The sequence below is a fragment of the Hipposideros armiger genome, unplaced genomic scaffold, assembly GCF_001890085.2.
Source record: "Hipposideros armiger isolate ML-2016 unplaced genomic scaffold, ASM189008v1 scaffold_542, whole genome shotgun sequence".
Lineage (NCBI taxonomy): Eukaryota > Metazoa > Chordata > Mammalia > Chiroptera > Hipposideridae > Hipposideros > Hipposideros armiger.
This window is the reverse complement of record NW_017731892.1, coordinates 626357-632294: the sequence shown is the minus strand read 5'-3', so window position 1 is coordinate 632294 and position 5938 is coordinate 626357. Positions and strand designations below refer to the sequence as shown.

Sequence of the window (5938 nt, the reverse complement as noted above, 5' to 3'; positions counted from 1 at the left end):
GGTTACAGGAACAGGAATCACACTCTGTGGTTGCGTCTTCCATCTTCACTCCTCCATCTCCATTGTTAGCCTTTACAAAAAGTTGCTGGTTTTATCCGTGTTTTCTGTAAAAATTCCTCTCATGAAGCACCTCTAACTCATGCAATCTAAAGTGTGTGATGGTGAAAACAAGCGGAAGGCAAGCTATGGTGCGTTTGTTTCTCGACCTGTAGGCCAGCGGATATGCAGCAGTACAGCAACACGTGGAATGCAGAGGAACCCACAGCAGGTTGCAGCAAAACATTCAAGGGGGTCAAGTTTGATTTTCTCAGTTATACCAAATTGACCTCCTCAGGACAGTCATTGATGTGTCCCCACTTTAAGGCCTCGTCACTCTTGAGCTGCCTCATACTCGTGCTTGAGGTTATCTTGTTTTCCCAACTCCAAGTTCATTTATAAATTTGGGAGGTGTGGTTTAGAGGATGAAGCAGCAGTGGCATTTTCAAGATGTTTTAGTAATTTGTAGGAGAGCAAATAAGATGGCTTGAAATTTTTATTGTTTTAGAAATACAGTATATGTATTAGCATTCTTGAATCCTGACCCTGGGCCTTTATACCTATCACTACCAGAAATTAGCTGACATGAGATTGTTAAAGTAGAAATTAATGTGAATAGACAACCCTCAGTAAAGATGACTGGTTGTCAGGGTTTTTAGAATGTTTAAAATATTTTACTTACTAATCCTTCTGAGTCTCTGATTTGCACAATTTATAACAAAGTGGAAAGTTACAAAGCTGTGTTTTCCTGTGATGAAAGGTTGAAATGTTTTCGAAAATAACATATTTTAATGTACTCCCCCAGAATAAATACATCCATTTAAAGGATGAGCTCTCCTTGACCCACAATTTTAAAACCCATCAAAGAATTTATCCATTAAATACAGTTTTTAATTATTTTATGTATAAATTCCTTTGATTTAATTCTTTTAGTAATCATAACCAGACAGATTTTTAATGACTATCTAATTTTGCAAAAGTGGACTAGACTGTTTTTCTTCCATTTAGTGCATGTTTTATATGTTCATTTGGAAAATAATTAGATCAGTAATTAAATATTAATATTTAAAATGTTGAGAGAAGTACCACTGAGGTCTAGAACATGGTTTAATTTTTAAACAACGACTTTCATATCTACTCTTGAGACAAAGAAGTATTATTCAATTTATTTTTACTGTCTCGGAGGAAATTAAAATCACTTTGAGTAATCACAATGTACTGTTTATTTATAAAATATTCTATACCATGAATTGTTATCATGGCTGGCAAAGGCATATTCAGATATATTGTGGATTATGAGTCTTTGAAATTGCCTTGAATTGGGTGCAAAATGCCAGGTGAGGTTCACATAACATGTCACTATTCATTAGGTGAAAAATTTCTCCTGAGCACTTTATAGTAGGCAAAATAAATGGTTTTCATTAACTAGTAATTAACCTGGCTACAATATGAAGGTCAAAAATTAGCCAATGGCATACAACACCTTACTCACAGGTTTCAAAAGATAAATTGATCAATCTAAACAGTCTCTGGATAATACAAGTAATGGCAGAGAAAGAGTCACATTAGGTCTGTAAACAACAACTGCAAAATTCCAAATAGAACAGAGTCACATGTTCTCTATAGACAGGAGAAAATAAACTCGTATTCACCACTCCTTGTGTATCTTGTATTATCACTTTTGTCATTATCTTATTTGATATTCTATAGAAATGTAAAGATGATTCTGTTATTACCAAGTTTAACCCAAGAAGTTAGAGGTCCAGAGATGTTATTTTTTTTCTAAGCCACAAAAATATGTAATACATAGATGTGAAATGATTCCTCTTGGCAGTCTATTAGTTGCCAAATTTGCACGATCCTAGGAACAGGGAAAAAATAATTTAACAAAGAAATAGATGCAAAGATTAGTGTATGGGTGCAAAATAATAGATTGAGCAATGAGTAAATTAGCAAAATAGTTAATGTATATATTAGTGTATAAATAGACAATGTATTTTTTCATAGCCAGGTTTTTAAAAATACTTTAAAAGGGTAAACTTTGTGATATGAATTATCTCAATAAAGCTGTTACAAAAGAGAAAATGCAGAAGAATCTAGTTGATAAACAGTTTGTATTTGTTTGACTTGACTCCTCAGCATTTTGTTTTCCATTTTTTTGTTGCCAGCATACAGATTTTATTGGACCTTACTTCCAGAGATTTGTTAATCATTTTAAAAATAACCTTTTCAGAATTCCCCTTCATTCCACCCCCCATCACCACCAAACTCTTCAAATGAAAAATAGCCAGATAGAAACTGTTTGCCTCTTTTAAGGAAAATCACACTTTACAATTTTAAAAAAGCATTAAATGTGGCCATTGTTCCCATTCACACATGTACATATTCAAAAAACAAGTAGCTTTTGCCTAGAAACAATATCATACTATATTAAACAAACAATATAGTATATAGCATGAATTCTAAAACTCATTTTGGATTATTAAAACTACTTTATAATAGTTCCAAAACAAGTGTTCATCAGTCTCAAGAAATGTTTGAATTTTAAAATAATGCTGCTATAATATATTCCTTTCATGAAATTTTTAAAAATTACAAGGATGAGTAGGAGGAATCATCATTTCACAGGTAAAGAGACTGAGTGAGTACATACAGTAATCCATTGGCAGAGCTAAGTTTAGAGCTGATTTCTTTTCTTGAATTGTTTAATTTCAATAGTATACAATACTTATCTATTGTTGGAATAACACCTGAGCAATTCAGCTAAAGATACAAACAACAAAAATCCTGCACCTATATTCAAGCTTGGGGAATTCTAGTTAAAATAACCTTTTCTCAAAAAAGGTCTCTAGACAAAGATTCAGATACCCCATGTATTCAAGAGTCATATTGAATCAATCTTTTCTGTATTTCTTAAATAAAACTTTATAAAATCAATTGATGAATAAACAAATTTCATATTAAAAAACACTTTTAAAAGCATCTATAATTAACTTAATGCAAAAAATATGGTAGAAACACAACTAATTCATTGACGTCTTCAAGTATCATGAACATTTTATTATTTTTGGTGCATCTGCTTCTGCATTTCTTCCAGGGCTGCCTCTTTCTTTCTCAGCATCTGCTTAAATCTTCTTACTTTTTCATCTCGAATGGTTTCTTCTAACTCTGGTGGTGTCATGGGAAAAATGTATAATTTTTATTAAAGGAATGACTTTGGGCCGGCTGAGTGGCACGTTGGTTAAGAGCTGGCTTGGGACGCCAGAGGGCCCCGGTTCGGATCCCACATATGAGGGCCAGTGACACTGCCCTCTACAGCTAAGATGCTGAACAACAGCTCAACCTGGAGCTGGGCTGCTGTGAGTCGCCAGCGATGGCAGTGGGTTGCCATGGGCTACCGTGTGTAGCCAGCAGCCAGCGAGAGCGGCCAGCAGCTGCAGTGAATGGCCGTCCAGAAGCCGGCAACTGATCTGCCTCGACCGGGAAGAGCACAATGATGGTGCCAACTTGGGCCAGTGAAGCAACGTCCTCCACAACTAGACCGAAGAACAAAAGGACAGCAACTTGTCTGTTCCCCTTCCCCCAATTCCCCAGTGCTGTTCCCATCCCCCAATTCCCCAATAAAAAATATTAACAAAATAACAATAAAATAAAATAAAGGAATGACTTTGTTCAAAATCTGCACTTGAACTCAATGTGCCTTTCTCCTGGTTCTCCGGGGTACGGAGTCCTACCTCAGTTCTCTTTTCTCCTCTGGTTTCGTTGCAGCTTGTGAGAATGTTAGGGTGTGATATATCTGATGTTGGTAAAATACTGCTAATGAGTTGGGAACTGGCGACATTAGTTCCTCCATTACAGTTGTGTTATAAGCACTCTCAGTTTTCTTCTTCTTTGAGTGATCCACCTTCTTAATGTTTTTTGCTTTTCTTTTCTTATCAAAACCCTGTTTTCTGTCTTTCTCCTTCACTATAAGTTCTGTGTCTTTTTCACTCGTCACCAAACTTCTAAAGGAATCAAACCCTCCAGGGCCCAGATGGTCAGGAATCCGAGTAAGGCACACTCTTAAATCTTTAGTGAAGCCAAATATCTTTTTAAATTCATCATCAGCCTTCAGGTGTGATGTCTTAGTGTTTCTTCCTTGAGAAATTTTCTTGTCATTTCTTTTTTTTTTCTTCTTTTTCTTTATTAGTTTCAGGTGTACAAAATAATGCAATAGTTATCTTTTTCATCCCTCACAAAGTGATAACCCCCTCCCCCATCCACTGCCTCCCCACCCCTGATATCAATTGTTATTTCTTTCTTGAATAACTTTTTCTAATGTTGATGCCATCTCATTCTGGATCAAAGCAAGGCGTTGCCTGACTTTTCCTCTGCGGCTTTCAGGAAGACCCTCTGTAGTCTACTGGACATTTTAGAGGGGTGGAAGGGGCCAACACCCAGGAACGTGGGCGGTGTGGGGCTGAGGTCCTCCAAGGGGCGAGGACCGGAGCGGAAGAATGTTGGGCTGGAGTTACTCCGGAACAGCTCTGAGGAGTTCAATGCTCCATAACCAGTTTTAAAGAGTGGGAATTATAGTGGTGGGCAAATGTAGAAAAATGGTGGAATAGAGGGAATAGGAGTTAATGCCATAGTATTGCAACTGACATTTAAAAAAATGAGCATTTGGGCATTGTTTTTAAGATTTAATTTTTAAAATGATGACTATAAATAACCTTAGGGCTAACTGGTCTCTTTGTTGAGACTACAGGGAGCATGTGTATCTCTTAGGCTGGAGCAGAATTTTTCATGATGTCAGCTAAAAGTACAATTTTCTATTTTTTTAAAGTTTTTAATTGGGGAAAGAAATTAGAATGGAGGGGTTAGTTGTTTCTGGTGAGGCTAAAAAAGGTACTGAGTGTGTTCACTGACAAGGCGAGAACTTAAATAATGTTGGTACCATGTAAGATCTAGCTGCATAGTCCTCGGCCTGTGGGGAAAAGTGATAGCATCTTCATGACACTGTGTGTGTGTGTGTGTGTCTGTGCGTATAATAGAAGCAGGGGTGGCAGCTGCAGAAATATTAATCTGAACAGAGATTCAGCCCATATTTGGAACATTCACCTTGGGGTCATGGTATAGAAGTCCTTTAGCATCAACAGGACCAACTGGGCAGGACAGTAATGTTTGGCCATACTAACACTCAGCAACGAGGACTAGGCCGCCCACAAGCACCGCCTCCTCTCTAAGAAGGGATGTGACTTCGCAGAGGCAAAGAAAATACTTGTGTTAGGTGCAAAGTTTACGGGGATGTCAATGCCTCCTGCAAGGAAGACAAATAATATTTTAATGCATGATTTCAAAAAAATCAAAATGCAGGAAGTCTAAAATAGTCAAAATATCAAAAATTCAAAAGTTGAAGCTAATGAAAATTTTAATAAAGTTAATGAAAATTTCATGTTAATTGCAGGCTAATATTTTAAAAATACTTTGAAAAGTATTTCTTTCAGAAGAAAATGACATTATCCAGTTCCCTATAATACATCATTCATAGTGTCAATGGTACAATCTGTATTAGAGTTCTTGAGAGAAACAGACCCAGAAGAGATATAGAGAGGGCACCAAAAAAGTGTATATGCATTTTAAGAAAGGAAAAAACTGTATTAAAATTACGCTGATGGTAACCACTTTGAGTACCTCTTGTAATTGCAGAAGTCAAATGTGACTTGTTTGCATCTTTTGTTATTGGTATATATTGAGTATTACAATTTTAATACAGTCTTTTCCTTTCTTAAAATGTGTATACATTTTTTGGCACCCTCTGTATATGTTATATATATGTAACTCTTTATATGTATATAGAGAGATTTGTTATGGGAATTAGCTCACGTGAATATGTATTCAACACAATTTTAAGATTTGAATT

General features: G+C 36.1%; 1 pseudogene; it reads right to left on the bottom strand.

Moving 5' to 3' along the window:
- Positions 1–3097: 3097 nt before the first annotated feature.
- LOC109396772 (ligand-dependent nuclear receptor-interacting factor 1 pseudogene) lies at positions 3098–5207 on the bottom strand (annotated as a pseudogene).
- Positions 5208–5938: the final 731 nt, after the last annotated feature.